At 42.8% G+C, this 17,947-nt stretch overlaps 1 pseudogene across 1 annotated transcript in view; it reads left to right on the top strand.

Moving 5' to 3' along the window:
- The first annotated feature begins 7,045 nt into the window (after positions 1-7,045).
- LOC310882507 overlaps positions 7,046-17,947 on the top strand; it is a 48,762-nt pseudogene continuing 37,860 nt past the window's right edge. The window contains exons 1-5 of the transcript in view: positions 7,046-7,261; positions 7,954-8,202; positions 9,461-9,552; positions 9,635-9,757; positions 11,593-11,703. The product of the transcript in view is annotated as an uncharacterized misc_RNA (transcript). The remainder of the gene's footprint in view (positions 7,262-7,953; positions 8,203-9,460; positions 9,553-9,634; positions 9,758-11,592; positions 11,704-17,947) is intronic.

Raw genomic sequence — 17,947 nt, 5'->3', positions numbered from 1 at the left:
GGAGTCCACAGAAATGAAAATGATGAGAGGAAGAGAACGTTGGTTGCAGCCCGCGTGCTGCTGTTATAAAGTAGTTCTCTGATGTCTTTTTCCCTCTGCTGAGACTTATCAGCCTATCGTCCTTTCCTGTTAGGAGCGCATACCTGGCTTGGGATGGTGTGCGCAGGGCAGATTCTTTACCGTAAGAGCACAGTGAATGCCAGACTTCTTCCTGTACTGCCGTGTTAACCATGAGTCACAAATTCAGGAAGCAGTGATTGCATCGGAACTGCTAGAATGCTTTGCGGAGTCTTTTTACTGGGTAAACTTCACAGCTGCAGTTACAACTTCCAGCCTGTGTTAGCTGAACACATCGTACTGGTGCCCGCCATCAGTTTGACAAAGATGGGATTGCAGTAGGAACTTGCTTTTTTCCTTCTTTTTAATTAAAAAAGTCTTTGAAGCAACTTTTCCAACACCGCCATACTTCACTTCTTCCAGTTATTTTCTGTTTTACTTAGCTGAAATGTTTTTTTTTCTTCCAAGCTTGAGGAAGTTTTCTACAAGAATGTCCCGTAATGATTTCATAAACTCTTTTCGTTGTACCTAGCTGCAACAGAGAGTGCTTTTATTCAAAAACCTGCTGGTTTTCTCTTCCAAGAAGTAGTGGGGTTTTTCCTATCTCTTCACTGATGGGAAAGGCTGTAGGACAGTAGCTTGAGGGGCTACTAATGCTGTCATCAGTGAGCCGGGAAAAGGCAGGAGTCCGAAACGGGTAAAAAGTACTTAAAAGGATACCAAAAGAGTAAATGGTACTTAAGCCGTGGATGTTTCTTTTTGCAGGGATGCTCTGGACTAACCGCTTCTTTCTAGCACTACCTCAAAGTAACTTGCAGATAGAACTCACAGGGAAGGTTGATCAAATGGTGATGATCGCTGTCATTCTGCTGGACACGCAGATACTTGCCTTTCGTTTTGGCTCATTTTTAATACCAATTAACTTCAGTGCCTCGCGTTAATAGACACTGTTTGACTGCATCGGCAAATGTTTCTGAGTCGTGAGTGTCATTAAAGGCCTGTCACCCTATGGAAATCCTTCTAAATAAGAAAAATGGAATTCAAATAAATAAATAAAGCAGCGTTTGAACTTATGAGCAAACCTAGCGTAGCTGCCTTTGACGCTGATCTGGAGGAGAAAAATCACGTTATCACACTACTATGGTTGCCTTAATAGGTTTGGTGTACATGAGGGAGGGAAGTATTATGTGATGTTTGCCTAGCTATTACATGGCCGATGCAGGAGGGGTTTTAGTCAGTTCCCTGAGCACGTATTGTTGCAGAAGTCGGTGATTTCACTGCCCAATGTCTGTTATTAAGGGCACGATTCATGTCCCGTTATCGTTTTTATTCTTTATTTATGTGTTTATTTTCTGGGGCGGCGATCTGTCACGATGCCCATCGTTCCCCTGCCGTGGGGTAGAATTTAGCGTGACGACTGCCTCCCGGACCAACGGGGCCACGAATCCGGCCTAAAACACTGCTTGTGCGTTGGTTGTCGGCGTGGGGGCTGTTGGTTGTCGGTGCGGGGGTATCGGTTGTCGGTGCGGGGCTTTTCTGACGAGCACTGTGGGCTCGGGGCGCCGTCCCACGCCCGGCGCGGTGCTGCGGCACACCAGCGGTCGGCGCCACGGCGCGGGGAGGCTCTGGAGGTGACTCCTAGCCCCGTGCTTACGGTGGCCGGGCCGGGGTTCATTATGGCGGCCGGGTCCTGAGGGCGGGAGCGGGAGGGCGGCGGGACCGGGACGGGACCGGGGCGGGGCGAGGAACGGGAGCGGCAGCGGGAGGGGGGGGCGCGCGTTCCCGTGAGGGGAGGGGGCGCGCGAGGGAGGGAGGGGGAGGGTGTGAGAAACACTCCGTAGCCAATAACTTGGGCTCAGGCGAGGAGCTCGGCGAAGCAGGAATTTATTCGCGATCGCAGTGGCGGGCGTCCCGTCCGTGCGAGGACTACCGCACACCAAATTTCCCTGGTGTATTGCCAAGCACTTCCCCGTGCAAGGGCTTACCATACACCACATTTCCCGAGACTCTTCCTTTCTCTCCCTTATCTCACGCTTCGTCCGTCTCCGGCCGCGCCCCTCGCGGAGCTGCGGAACCGCGGATCAGGACTCCACACTCGCTCCGTACAAAAGTACGTCTCAATCACACGGCACACAGAGTCTCACCCGACCCCCAAGGCAATACTTCCTATTTCTTACCTTGGTCTGTGCACAGAGTTACCGGATCAATTCTCAAAGCCGGAGTGCCTGCCTTCTTCCCTTCCCCACTCCTTCACGGATCCTGCCTCTTTCATCAGTCTCGGGCCCTCTGTCAGCTCTCCGCAGAACCGCCGCCGTCGATGCACAGGACCGCTGAAATCAGCGGGGCATGCCTTCCTGCTGCTGCGGCGGTGGGGCTCCCCAGTAGGCGACTGGCTCCCGGACGAGCCCCCAAATTGTGAGAAACACTCCGTAGCCAATAACTTGGGCTCAGGCGAGGAGCTCAGCGAAGCAGGAATTTATTCGCGATCGCAGTGGCGGGCGTCCCACGAGCAGGAGCGCCCCTGCTGGTTCCAAAACCCAGTTTATATACTTTTTGATGACGGGACCCTCCCCTGTTTCCCCACTGAGGGGGTGATCCAGGCTCACAATCTGTCTGATGCTTCCCAGACAATGCATGGCCTTCAGTTGCCGGCCTGTTAAATTTCGAATTTCTTTCGACTTTTTTACTGGTTGAAGCGGTAATGGTTCTTCACTTACCTGACTTGACTCAACACCGTGATTTTCCCCGAATTGTTCTACGGAGTCTGGTTGTCTGCATTTTACAAGGTCGCCTGCTAAGCGTTCTTATCGCTGCAAGCACACCTCGATACCCCATTCCTTACCTTTAAACAACGTAACTCTGCAAAAACAACATTTTTATTCCCACGAGGGGCAGGGCAGGCCCCGCGGCGCGTGGCGGCGGGGGGCGGGGGGGCCCCGTGACGGCACCGAACGCGGGGGGGGGGCGGTATGGCCTCGGGCGGCGCGACCGGTAGCGGCGCGACCGGCAGCGGCATGGCCGGCGGTGGCAGGGCCGGTGGCGGCGGGGCGCCGGGCGGCAGCCCAGGAGCCCGATCAGGAGGAGGAGGAGCAGGAGGAGGAGGAGGAGGAGGAGGAGGAGGAGGAGGAGGAGGAGGAGCGGCCGGCGGCAAGGTGAAGAGGCGGCGCCACCGTTTGGGCGCCGCGAAGCCCCCCTGTGCCAGGAGCAAGCGGGTGAGGAGCGGCCCCCCCACAGCGGGCCCTTCCCCCTCAGCCCACCAGTTACCCCCTTACTTACCCCCTTACCTTACCCGCCCCTTTATCCCCTTAGTTACCCCCTACCCACCTCCTTACCCCCTTAGTTACCCCCTCGACCGCTTAGTTACCCCCTTAGTTACCCCCTCGACCGCTTAGTTACCCCCTTAGTTACCCCCTCAACGGCTTAGTTACCCCCTTAGTTACCCCCTCAACCGTTTAGTTACCCCCTTAGTTACCCCCTCAGCCCCTTACTAACCCCCTCAGTTACCCCCTCAGCCCCTTACTTACCCCCTTACCTTACCCGCCCCTTTATCCCCTTAGTTACCCCCTACCCACCTCCTTACCCCCTTAGTTACCCCCTCAACGGCTTAGTTACCCCCTTAGTTACCCCCTCAGCCCCTTCCTAACCCCCTCAGTTATCCCCTCAGCCCCTTACTTACCCCCTTACCCCTCTACCCAGCCCATTACCCCCCTCCTCCCCCTCCCCTTCACCCCCAGCCCGCTGCCCTCAGGACCCCCAGTGCCACCCCCAGGGCTTTCCCCGCTCCCTGCACCCCTCCTCAGCCCATCATCAATTCTCTGAACGTTACCTGCCAGGCTTTGCTTCTCGTTTGTGCTGTAGGGTACAGCAGGTTGACGGTGAAAGCGGTCCGTCAATTCGGGGTGTGAAAATCCCCGTGCTGGAGGGGGGACGCGCCGAGATCCCTCCCAGCAGCTCTTTGCTAAGAAATGTCAGGACGCCCAGAGAGATGCTCTGGAGATGCCCTCTGCACATGTTTGTTCAGCCAAAACCTCTCCGCTATTAAATGAGCAACGTAGCTGAGGGGATTGATTATCATATGCAAAACCAAGGGAGCGCTACGCATGGATAGCTGCTCATTTAGGTTTTTATCACTTGCAGAAATGCCAAGTCCCTTATACCACATATTGACAATCAATCTTGTCCATCTAAAGCTGGCCTGGAAGGGCAATGCAAACATTCCCCACGCTTACAGAGCAACCGTTGAAACCTCTGGCTTGAACAGTGCATTAATGTTGAAAGTGCCATAGCTTGCGTGTGCCAACACTGTGTAGCTAACTGATAAACCTTACACGTGGATTAAAAATAATCAGTGGAGATGGTTTTCTAACTTTTCCATTGTCTGTTATCTCTGCGTGTTTTCCAGTAGGTTTATTTAAAGAGTGTGCCAGAGCAAACACGTGCGTGGGGATATCTGGGGGATTCTGCACAGAGAATGGCTGCTGCACATCCAGCACAGATCAAATTAACAGTAACTTATCGGGGAAGAATTTTAATGATCTGATAAATAGACAAACTGATAGGTGTTACATGTGTGCATTTATTATAGCAGTTAGCTTTGTAACCAGACGAATCGTGCAAATGTTCATAACGTAAAAGGACGAGCTTTGAGCAGATAGCTTGCTTAGAGCATTTGTCAATTAATTTCAGTTTATTTTCAATATCATGTCCACTCTGCAGAAGGTTCTGTGGCTTAATGTTAATTGTCTCTCAGTGATGCAGTTGGGGAGGCACGAAAGCGACCGATGCGATTTTGTGAGGTTATACCTCTGGTTCTGATCCCTACCCCGCTGTTTTTCTCATCCTTCCCCCTACAACTTTAGTCGATAAGTCGATTCTTAGAAATACTTAAATAGATGTGTTTTGTGTGCTTGTGATCGTAATTACAGCCCACCAAACCCTCTGTCTCTTACCATTAAGCTCTGAAGGTGCCTGGGCACTGTAGGCAGTATAGTTAGCAGCTTCAAAGTTCCTGGGAACTAGTCCTGGATCTAATTTACTTTTTTTTTTTCCCCCTGCCTGCAGGAGGGATGATTAGCAGGATGCCTAGCTCATGATTGTCAGCTTTCTGGATATTATTTTTTATTATTAATTTTTATTATTAATTATATTCATTTATATTAATGTATCTTTTATTTAACCGTAGTTCCTGGGGCTTTCGGTCAGGTGGGAATTCTCCGATCGTACCCGATGTATGCCGCAGAGTCAGTCTTCTACAAAATACAGCAACAGCTTTAGAAGGCTCTTGCAAGAGGAGGTGCTGGTGCTATAGCTATAGCTGTGTTTCTTGCAGGACATCTTCTGGGTTAGCCTGACTGTTGAGAGCAGAACTGGTTTTTGTGCGTATAGTCACTGCAATTCAGCATTACTAAAATTGAAAATATTTAGATTCACTGATTTTAATGGGTAGTATGGTCCTGACTGTCGCAGTAGATAATTGCTGAACTTCTGGTTTAGTTGGTTTTCACGTGAGGGTGCGAAGAGGAAGAGTCCTGGAACAAGTCTGTAGGTCAGGAGCTGTTCAGGCGTAGAGTTTCCTGATAGCCTTGCAGATTGACGACCTGCTGGTGAATTTTGGCAGAGGTTTCAAAACTTTGAACCTTGCCAAGGTCACTTGGAAGTGCAGACAGTGATAGGTAGTTGTAAATCAATCTTAGGTGAATTTTAGGTTTACCAGAAGTGTAGCGATCCTATGCCAGGGATCAACCTCGTCGTCGTCTTCTGAATATTTGCTGTATAATATCTGTCTTCAAGGTCCGTGGAAGGTGGTATCGCAGCATATGCTGTTGACTGTGTTTCTGTAATTAAACAAGTGTTTTTTCTTTCAAGCAGGGAATAATTAGCAGAATGACAGAAACGGTGAAAAATATTGTACCGGCCTGGCTGCAGAAGTATTTCAATAAGCGTGAGGAGGAGTGTGTAGACAGAAATGAATCTGCAAACCAGGAGGAGACTCCGGTAAACTATCATCACGATTATTCAGATGAAGATACCATAATCGATGAGAGATTCACGCCTGAACCAGCAGGAATTAGTAGACGAGGTATGTGAAAAATCATTTGGAATTCTGGCCATCTGTATTTATTCACAGATTTCTAGTTTTGAATCTGAATTTCAAAAGGAAATTGGAATGAGGGTTTTGACAGAATGAAAAAAAAAACAAACAATCAAAAAAGTCGAAACAACTGTTTGTGAAACCGTCTTAGCTTTAAACTGTATACACAGTTACGAAGCATACATCTTATGCTCTTGGAAGGCATCAGTTAACTTTAGGTACTCTATTAGCCAGGTGCTAAATGCTGAAAATAAGTCATTTGCAAGTGTGCTGGGTTGCATTTTCCATCTTTTAAAAGATATGGAATGAAAATCTGTCTAATTGCCTAAGGCAATTAAAAAAATTAATTTGTTTTGCAGTCTTCGAAACAAAAGACTAGATGCTAGAATGGCAGAGGAAAATTCCGTCTCGTGTCCCGACTTTGTTTGTTTTGTTTTGTTTTTTTTTGTTCTGGGCTTTGATCAATTTAGTAAAGTTCCTTGTTAACTTGATGGTGAACTGGGGAACTTGTGCACGGATGTGGTTTATGAGATTATTATCCTTAAAATATTCAATAATTTTAAGGTCTACGCGGGGGGAGGGGGTGTCTTTGAAAAGGTATTTGACCGTTGGCAACGAGGTTTGCAACTCCTTTACCTCATGAAAGATTAATTTGTCTTATATCCAGTGCCTCTCACTGTTCCTGTAGTCCTGTTGTATAAATTTGCATCTATTCTTATTTGAGTTTCTCTTAAATTAGCTGTTTTGGGGAAGTCAGCTTTTAATAAGTAAAGAAGTTTTGTCTGAGCGTGCGTAGGTAACCATAGATAATGTGGAAAGTCAGTTGCTTCTGTTGTTGGCAGAATCAAAAAATAAGGAGGAAATATCTTTGCCTCCAATCTCATCTAATTGTAAACAAGGAGATTGATGGCTTTCTGTGTAGCTGTAGCTTGGGAATGAGTTTGGAGAAAAGAATAGAGAAGGTCTTCGTGACTGAGGAACACATGTTGGCTTTCCTATGTAACTGCGTGAAAGGAGCTTTCAGTAAGAACAGCTGCACTGCAAGCTTGCTAACTCCAGGAGATCAGGAGCAGGTGGACACCCTGGAACCTTTTGCAGCTTATGTTGCTGTCCGTGGGTGTCGAATACTATGCTTAAGAATAAGATTTTTTTTAGCAAGATAGACTTCAAGGCCACCTATTCCAGGCCACTGGCATTGTTTGCAGACCCTTTGCTTCAAGAGGGAAAAATGCTCATCTGGTTACTTGGGTCAACATCCTTGTCCCTTGGGTCAAAATCCCAATAGTTAATGGGTAGGAGATGATGTTTTGCCTCTAACGTGAGCTGATATGGAAGAACTTGGGAAAAAAGTACTGCAAACGTTCATTTTCATGTTGTGTATTCAGATTAATGTAACCTTTGTTCCAATATTATGGAAGCTGCAGTGTTATCTGTAATTTACCGTGTAATCTCAAATTTTGTAAAGCTTATTGCAAGCTGTACATGGGAGAAGGAGTATATATGTTTGATTTAGTGAACGGCCAAGTCAGCGTTAGAGCATTTGAGCACGGGGTCAGAATGTGGTGTTGTAAATCCTCATAGTTAACTACTTCTGGATGCAACATTAATACTGTGTATCGCAAGCAGTGTTGTTGTTGTAGCCAGACAGTTAGATGCAACCGTATCTGGGTGAGGAAGAAGTTAAATTTGGCTTCTCTCTTTTTGCGCTTAGAACTTGGCAATAGCATGGCTGTCGATAGGAAACAGGTTTTGGCTTCTGTGAGCTTGTCTATAGCAAAGCTAATTATCTCCCTGTTCTTGTCTAGAACCATCCACAAGTAGATCAGCACTGAACTTCCCAGTTGTGTTAACAAGGCCCTCTCTTCGTCGGAGCCGTCTGAATTATACCATGCTGGATTCTCCTGTCCCACCTTGTCAGCCCTCGACATCTTCTATATTTGGCATTGGCAGTCCTAGGCTGTCCTTGATAAAAGAAATAGAAGATTCTACCTCTCAACAAGACGATGATAACATCTCAACAACCAGTGATTCCTCCTCTAGAGCATCTGATGAAGGTGATTTTTGTGTTCTCTGTTTAATTGACTTTTTTTTTAATGTGAAGTACCTTGCGTTCTTTAATATTCCACATCACCTTAGTAAATAAAATAGGTGAATGTCAACTTTGGATGCGAGAATTAAATTGAATTTTTAGTGTTTTAGAAGTATATAATCCTATCACCTTTTTAATAGAAGCGTGCTTTGGAATACGTTTATGATACCCTGATGTTAGAAAGAGTCAATGCTGAAATATACACATTCAGCTAGGTTATATGTAAATTTTGAACTGGGACGGTAGGAAATCAGGCTGACTTGCCGTAACTTGACAACTAGGCTGATTGTCTAGAAGGAAGAGTGACTCAGAATATCTAACAGACAGCTGGTTAAATGTGAATAAGTGCAGGTGACAAATAGGAACACGAGATGTTTTCCTGTGTTTCAGCAAGAGAAGATAAAGAAACTACTCTGTCATAAGCTATAGGCTGTTTTTTGACCTTTCTTGGTAGAAGGCTTCAGCTGTCAATACTTTTCATGTCTTTTGCCAAATTCATTGAGGAAAGCACACCATTTTAAAATAAAAAATAAGCATCGTGTCGATGTAGGTTGGTACGTAGGTCTTCTCGCTGAAAGGGCGAACAGCAGGTTTGCAGCTTTTTCTAGTCCCCCATATAGACAGGGACTGACGTGTGCTCAGCAGGTTTTCCAGAGAACTTTTGTACAGCTGAGTAGTAGAGTAGAGTTGCTGGGCTTTAGCAATATAACCTGAGTGCACTAGAACTTTCTGGTGTGTCTTCGTAAAACATACATGGGCAGAAGATCGTTAACTCTTAGAGCAGCCTTTGGGGAATCTTCCAGGTTTAAAACCTGTGCGATTATGATCTGTGCTGGCCTCCAGCCTTTTACCAACACAGAAAAAAGCTTTGTCCGTACAAATGCACTGATGTTTATGCGGTCCTCTTTTATCTTAGCCTGAAGGAAAAAAATATCTGCATTGGAAGCACAGTATTAACTTGGTAAGATTGGTGAAAACTACTTGCAGCTCTGTGAACAGTTTTCAAGTTTGTAGGTGATACTTGGTTTTCAGTCTGTACGTGAAGTTGATCTATTTAAGGAAGCTGAAGTCATGCTTATTTTTCTGTATTGAAGAACTTGAATTAGTGTGATCTTTATTGTTAAAGTTCTGTACGTACGAGAGGCATTTACATCTAGCATACGTCATTTTGGCAGATGTTGCAGTTTTAAAAAATACTTCATCATCACTGCTCTTGCCCGCAGGAGCTGAAAGAACTCATTCCCTCTCGCAGCATTCTGCAGCTAGCTCTAAGAAACCCGCATTCGGTTTATCTGCTTTTGGAGGACTGTGTCCTGTAAGTACTGCACAGTATTTCTTTTAATCAGTTTGAATGTGTACCTGTTTTTCTATCCACCTATCGTACTGTGTTTCCGTAGGCACGTGGAAGCACATCTGTTTTTAAGCAAAACCAGCTTGGGTTTTCTCCATTTTACCCCGGAAAGACGGCCTATGGTGGTGCAGCTGTAAGATCAAGGCAGCGAAGAACGGAACCTTATCGGGTATGACAAAAGTAGTGTAGTATTAGTAGTCAAATGTAGTAGTCAAACCTGGCTAATATTTATCTGTGGATCTTCTTTTCCAAGCATGCCTACATTCATGCTATGGATATGTTGTATAAACCTGCAGTCTTTGAAAATATCTAAAATCAACTTTGCTGATCCTTTGTTCTTCTGGTACACAGAGGCATGCAGGACTAAATGCAGTCCCAAGATAAGCAGTAACATGCTTTCTGTTTTGAACGATTCATATAGTTCTTGGAGAGAGTTATTTGCCCCCAAGTGTTCTTGGAAATAGCAAATAAAAACTGCTGACAACTCTGATTAGCTAGAGATGAATCGAAAAGGAAAGTCAAGTCAGGTTTGGTAGGAATGTATTTAAATGAAAGTGACTTTTATCGATAAATCAAAAGGAATTTTAAGAAAATGAAAACGCGGGTTTGCTGGCTCTGTTCTGACAGTCCATTTGTGCAACGGAAAAAGGGCAGTACAAGTACCTCACTTACGGGAAACCTTGAAACCTTGTGGTGCAAAGCTGGGAACCCTCTTTGGTCGGCTATTTTTGTTTTTTACAATATTACTGCATTATGGTAAAAAGAGGAACCAAAATACTAGGCTTTTAAAGGAGAGAGTAGCTTGCTTCTTGCTGCTTGCTGTGAATGACAGCAAGGTACTAGAGAGTCCAGCGAAGGGCCACCAAGAAGATCAAGGGACTGGGAGCACCTCTCCTCTGAGGAGAGGCAGGGACTGCTGGGCCTGTTTAGCATGGAGGAGAGGAGGTTTGGGGGGATCTTATTGGTGTATATAAATACCTGAATGGATGGTGCAAAGAGCATAGAGAGCCATTGTGTTTTCAGCGGTGCCCAGTGCCAGGTCAAGAGGCAACAGGCACAAACTGAAATGTGAGGCTCTGTCTGAGCATCAGGAAATGCTTTTGCACTGTGCGGGTGATGGAGCCCTGGCACAGGTTGCCCGGAGAGGCTGTGGAGTCTCCCTCTTTGGAGGTCTTCAAGAGCTGACTTGACATGGTCCTGGGCAACCTGCTCGGGGTGGCCCTGCTTGAGCGGGGGGGTAGACCAGGCGATCTCTAGAGGTCACTTCCAACCTTAACCATTCTGTGGTTCTGTGAGTCTCACTTGTGTTTTTACATGCTGCGTGGTCTGCTTCCTGTCTTCACATCGTGTGATAAGCACAGTGTGGTTATATGAGGGGTTTAACCTGGGAAGAAAAAAAGTCACACCAAAGGAAGTTTTCGACTGATATTTGAAGTTGGGTGGTGCAAATAAACAGTTTACTTTTTCAGTGTAATGTTTAGATCTGTTACAGTTTAAGTCAGATCTTTATCTTTTAAGACAAAGATTTGCAGCCAACTTTAATCTTGGGGGAAGGGAGGAAGCAAGAGAGAAGTAAAACTAGTTCCTGGTTATGATTGTATACACTGATTTTAAGATGGTACACTTAGACCATCGTGAAACTCTGAGGTCTGTGTTGTTACTGAAAATGCTTTCTGTACCACAAGCCTTTTCTTGAGTTCTGTTTCCCTGATTACTGCTTCGGAGGCCTTAGCAGTCCTAGCATCATCCGTCTTGACCTTTTACAAGTACGGAGTTCTTTTATTGCTCGTGCAACAAGCACGTGCAAGATGCACTGAGGCCCAAGGTAAACTTCATTAAACTCCAAATGTATTCTCTTCTTTATGGCTTAAACTCCCAGTGACTGCATTTTTCTCTGTCATCAGAATATATTGATTGTATCATCAGTGTAGCCTTGGGACGTAAAATACATGCCTCTTTAGCTCAGAATTGACCATTGTAACACTTAAAATGCTAATTTTTCAGGCACAAAGGAGAGCGAAAGCTAGACAAGAAACTGTGCGGTCCCGCGCTACGTTAAGTACCTCAGCACGGCGCATCTTGGAGGCAATGGAGAAGCTGTCAAGCCCTTTGTTGGTAAATAGCACTTCTTTTAATCTGTTTTTGCTTCATGTGTTTATAAAACTTAGTAAATGTGCCATCAAAGCATAAAGATAAAACTATTCTTCCTTACGTTGTGGCCGGTTTAATTTATTGCGCTGTTTTTTCAACAGGATGCTAAAAGAATGGCATCTGTTTTGCCGCTGTGTTGTGTAAGTTGACCATGAACCCCCACATTTTTGTTGCAGGGAACCCTCTCTCTCAGGAAAAAAAAAAAATGCCCTCTAATATTTATGCTTTGTTTTTTCCCTTAGCCTCCGGACATAGATAAACCGGATATTACTGACTTCCAGTCCAAACGAAGAAAGGTAAGAACCAATAATGTCTTAAGCTGAGGTAGATAACTTTTTCAATGCTTTATCACTATTAGAAAAATTTTCTCAAACCTCAGTGACGACATAGACATCAAATCAAGTTAATATTGGCATGTATCCACAATAGATGATGGGTTGTGAAGATTACTCAGGTTAAGAATTATGTTATCTTTGTAAGTTGAGAGCAACAACTCTAGAACACACCAAGTCGTTTTATCTTGTCCCCCAACTTGGGGGGAAGCTGCATATTAAAATTCCTGTTGAGGCAAGTTTTCTCTTGAAGAAATGATCACAAATAGAAAAATACTGATTGAGTGGTCATATAGACTTTGTACAGACTTCCGTGTTCATTCGGGCACAGAAAACTAGTTTTTGTGCTTTTTATCACCATTCAAAGTAAAGAGGAGGAAAATTGTTAATTTCCGACGCTATAAATCTTACGCTCCTAAATTCCTATTTGGAGGTAGCACAGAACTGGTGATAATGCTGTGGTAAAGCATGATTTCCTTTCATTTTCTTTAAAAAATGAAAACTAGTCATCTTTTTTTGATGACTTTAGTTAGGGGTATCATTAAATTGCAAAACTGTACCAGGCACAATAGCTCTTGGTGTATTAAATGCCTAACTGGGGGAATTAATATTTTTCATTTTTACCTTTAAAACCAGCGATGAACCATCGTTGGAGTCTGATAAATTTTCCATAAAATTAAATGGGCATCTCTTTCTGCGAAAACATCTGTGTTTCCAGTATCAGTCTGAGTGTACAAATGACCACTTGTTAAGTGTATGGGCTTCTTAGGCTGGAAATCAAAGTGGACAGTAATACTGGTTGCTTATTGCTTTTAACTCTTTCAATCTCTGTATTGTTTAGCCAGCACAATCTCCATTTGGTAAAGTTCTAAAATGAATGTAGCAGCAACTGCTTAGTTTTTAGGGGGGTAGAGGTTTTTTTTTTCTTTTTCTTTTTCGACGCTATAAATCTTAACGCTCCTAAATTCCTATTTGGAGGTAGCACAGAACTGGTGATAATGGTGTGGTAAAGCATGATTTCCTTTCATTTTCTTTAAAAAATGAAAACTAGTCATCTTTTTTTGACGACTTTAGTTAGGGGTATCCTTGGGCTTATTAAATTGCAAAACCCTTAAATGACCACTTGAAGATCAGGTGACTGAAGGAAATAACAAGATGTGCAAACTTTTCATCTTCTGTTCTAATGAGCAAAGGGACAGTGTCTCAAGAAGTTTCTGTGCTAATTCCTTGATTGGATGGATGTATAATTAAGTTTACAATCACTTCAGAGTTTACAAACATCTCAGATTTCCTGGACCATCTTTTCACCATCTGCCAAATTACAAGGGCATGGAGAAGTGAAGTATATCATAAATATTATCCAAATAACTAAAACCAAATCTGGTGTGAATTCTCAGTTATATTATAGCAATATACCTGTGATAAGGCATTAAGAAAGATCTGCCAGATTTGCAACAGAGAGCCTGAAATTGTCAGCCACTAAATGAATGTTGCACGCAGCTGTCAGTGGGTGAAAGGAGATAGATTGTCTATTCATAATACTAGAATTCATAATGGTGGCGGGAGAAGGGTAGCCCGCGATGAGAAGCAATTATTTGTTGAGGAGACGATCGTGTGTTTTCCTGCTAAAGTGAACATGCGGTTGACGGAACACTTGTGCACTCAGGCTAAACTTCTGCAGTGGGTAGCAGTGATGTGGTATTTTTCTTATTTCAAGGAACTGTACCAGGCAGAATAGCTCTTGGTGTATTGAATGCCTAACTGGGGGAATTAATATTTTTCTTTTTTACCTTTAAAACCAGCAATGAACCGTCGTTCACTCGAAGTAGATTTGTGAACTTACATAAAACATGTCTTATTCAAGGTTTCAAACTGAATGTAATATTTTTTAGAAAGATGTATTTTTGTATACTTTAGAGAGAGTGTGAATCCTATTACTAAGAGCTGGGAGATACTGTGAAATTAAAGCTGCAGCGTAAACAATTTCCTGTTGGTATTGATTTGAACAATAGCATGCTTCCTAAGACTGTATTTTCTGATCCTTAAGACCGCAGGCGGAGCCATCGGTAAATCTTGTAGCCTTTAGGGTTTGTTTTCTGTCTGACAGTTCAGTTAAGTCAGTTTTGCAGAACACGCAGTGGTCTGTGTTAAAAATTAACTCTGGTCTGTGAAAATGCTTTGAAAAGGGAAGTCAAACCCACTACTTGAAGTGCATCTAATGCACATGTAAAGCATTGGATCATATTTTAATGAATGAGATTATTGTAAGATTGACAAGTTGTTTTTTTTTTGAGTGTGTTCTATTGTTTGTGTAACTTTGAAGAGGGAAAATGTAGGGAATGTGAAGCCCAGAAGCCTGTATAATTAGTTGCTTAACACTTCGAATGTTAAATTAATGAATTAAGCTACTAAAAAAAAAAATCACAGTGTGGGCAGAGGAAAAGATAGGAGCATATTCTAGGAACATGGGTTATTTTAATTATGGTAGCATGAATTATTTTGTCTATGAAGCTAACTGCCAAATTTTGAAATGGAATTCAGTCAGACTTTGGCTACTTATATATAGCTTTATGGATTTCGTTACTGGTTTTCTGGTGATTTCCCTCTACAAGTTGAACGGTCTTCAGAATTTTCAAATTGTATTCACTGAGTGCCAAGACCGATGGGGGGAGGTTTATAGTTCTGTAATTTGTTTTCATCAATAAATATTGGAATTAATTTGGGTGGACGTAAGGATAAATTGATTGCTGTTTCCCTTTCAAAGCTGGAATCCCAGAATGCATTCCAGCCTCCACCTGTTAAGAGACTTGTGACACCAACGGTAAACCGTCAACCGATGCGTTATACGCGGTATTCTGAACCATCACCGACTTCAACTACTCAGTCCAGCAAAATTTGCCAGAGAGGAGACACAAAGTTCCAAGTGAGTACATTTTTGAGTCTTTATGTGCCTGTTTTTTTTTCCAGTCTTGGAATGTTTCTCAAACCAATTGTTATCCTATCTTTGCAAAAAGTACTGATAGTATGTTTGAGGCGAGCTTTAAGGCAGTGGGAACCATTGTGAAATAGATTGAGCTTTTATGGATTTAATTCTGTTTTTGGAACACTCAGTGTCTTGTGGTTGTTTTCACGATGTCATGATGTGCTATTGAGTCATCCTGTTCTCAGTGAAAGAATATTAAAAGACAGAAATGTTTTCCTTTTATATTCTCATGTACACAAAGCTGTCACTGATGAAACATGCTCGTGTTCTGTGTAAACTATTCCAGGTGAGCTATGTGCTCCAAGTGAGAGTTCTGACAATGTGCTGAGTTATCGGTTTTGATTGCTTTGGAGTAGATGGAGTCTAATAAATTTTCCATAAAATTAAATGGGCATCTCTTTCTGCGAAAACATCTGTGTTTCCAGTATCAGTCTGAGTGTACAAATGACCACGTGTTAAGTGTATGGGCTTCTTAGGCTGGAAATCAAAGTGGTCAGTAATACTGGTTGCTTATTGCTTTTAACTCTTTCAATCTCTGTATTGTTTAGCCAGCACAATCTCCATTTGGTAAAGTTCTAAAATGAATGTAGCAGCAACTGCTTAGTTTTTAGGGGGGTAGAGTTTTTTTTTTTCTTGTTTGTTGATAAATGATAGAAAACAGAAAAGTATGTCCCTTTTACGGGGCTGGTAAACACAAGTTTTGATGAAAACTCTCCCCCCCACACACACAATTTTTGTCATTTTGTTTAAAATAATTACTTTCTTTGTTAGAGGATTTGACAAATTTGATTTAGTGTTCTATCAGTTTGTCCTCAATGCTGAGTGAAGCAGTGATGCTTACTTTAGCCCCAAAATTTAACTGAACTGTACCCACAATGCTGAATTAGGGAACAACGTTAAGTAGGTGAGGTGTATTCAGTGCTATAAAATTAAAAATAAATAAATAAAATAAAAACCACAAAAAACCACATGAAGTGGTTGTTGGTACTTTGTGTATTCTGTACATATTCAGCTAAGTCTTGAACTAAACTTAACTTGCAGGGGATGAGAGAGAAGACTTTGCCTGCAGAACAGCGAGCAGAACCATCTGAAAGGTATGACATCTATTAATTTAAAACTTACTTGAAGAAAGAAAGAAATCTCCTTTTTCAGTACGGTCTGCACCTGAAAGGTGGTGACAGTTCTCAGTAAAAGGAATGGGAAATCCAATGAAAATTTTGTATTTTGAGGGAGCTGCAAAGTCTGGATTGTGTTTGAAGATCAATAGAACTTTGAGAAAATTGTTGTTTTTATGAAAGGAAGGAAGATGAGCAAGAATAAAAGTACTGATAGACCACTTTTTATCCCAAGTTTATCTTCTGAGTAGGATACGAAGATGGGAAACAAGGCACGTTATAATGCTGTATCCACAGAAAGGATCTTTGCTATTGGAGGCCTAATTTTTTCCTTCTACAGGAAATATGGCTCATTTTGTAGTTTGACTAAATCTGTAGCGTTACAAATTTTGCTTTGACAGATATTTCATGGTTTATAACTCAGTTTACTTATAACAAAATAATTTGTCCCTCCTAATGTTCCCTAGGGGAAAAGCTATTATTTTTAGCTATTTAATTGCTTGCAGTTTGAAAGCTCTGTCCTAATGGGATGATTCTTTCTGAAGTATTCTTTAGAAGGTGAAGTAGGGGAAGTGAGTTACAGTTCAGGAGGATGTTTATTGATGTGTTTTTTTCTTTATTTTTTAAGCAAAAACATGGAGGAAGATTTATGATTTATTATTCTTTTTTTTAATACTCCTTTCATGATGAAGTTAATTGTCTGCTTTGAGTTCACATGAAGACCATGTGTTCTTTAGGATCATTTGAGGCCAAATGCTAACTCATCTCTAAAATAAAAAAAATCCAGCAGAATTAATTGAATTTCTTCTTGAGGAGACTGCTTTGTGTTATACTGCTTTCTTGGTTTAGGTCAAATGAGTTATCCTCCAGATAATATTGATGGCTTTTCCTTCTGGGCAAATGGTGTTTTGGGTAATAATGCTTGAGTTAAGGGACTTTGCAGTCGGTTTTTAGGGGGTCGCTCTTTTCAAAGAACAGTAGCAGGGAATTTTGTTGACTCTATGCTCATCTGCCAAGCAATTCTTATGTGACCATGGGCATTCTTTGGCTTGCAGAAAGAACTCAACACTTTGTTTTGGCATCTAAAAGTTGGACTTCACAACAACCACCTTTTTAGGGGTGGAAGCGACTGGCTTTAAGGTTCTGGTACAGGTGCAATCAGGTGCTGGGTTTTAATTATGTTTTTTTCAAACTGTTCTAAATTGTCTCTGTTAGAACTCCTTTCTACTTCTCCATTTAGGAAGGAGATACAGAAAACTCACACTGCTTTTGATTTCGTTCACAAAGTTTATTGCAGTGCCCTACCTTTTGTTTGTAGAGTAGGTAGTGGTGGTAGTGTTTTTTGTGATGCTGGTCTCTGTTGGGTGCCATGTTCTGGAGCAGGAGCACCACACTGATCTGCTGGCAAGAGTCCCTTTGGACAGTTGAGTTGGAATACTCAGTAAATCTCTGGCCCACCAATGCTATATATCTATGTGTGTGTGTGTATATATATATATTTTATATCCTGAGTCCAATTGTAGATTAGACTTGCTTGAAGGCTGACAACTGTCTTTGCCCCCTTGAAGCTCACAGGTGTTAACAGAAAGAGGAATATGGGCTGTTACGGGCAAGCGATAGTTGTCTGAATGAAGATCTATTTTGATGTAAGACTTTTTTCAGAATTCTAATGGATTGACAGTTCGGATTAGAGAAAAGTCTGAGCATATGCCTTAGGGATCTTTCTTCCTCTATGCAGTTACAGTGCTAAGCAGGCTGTTGTCAAGTATTTGACAAGT

Source organism: Anser anser (genome assembly GCF_964211835.1).
Source record: "Anser anser genome assembly, chromosome: 16".
Taxonomy (NCBI): domain Eukaryota; kingdom Metazoa; phylum Chordata; class Aves; order Anseriformes; family Anatidae; genus Anser; species Anser anser.
This window is presented reverse-complemented; position numbering and strand designations above follow the sequence as displayed.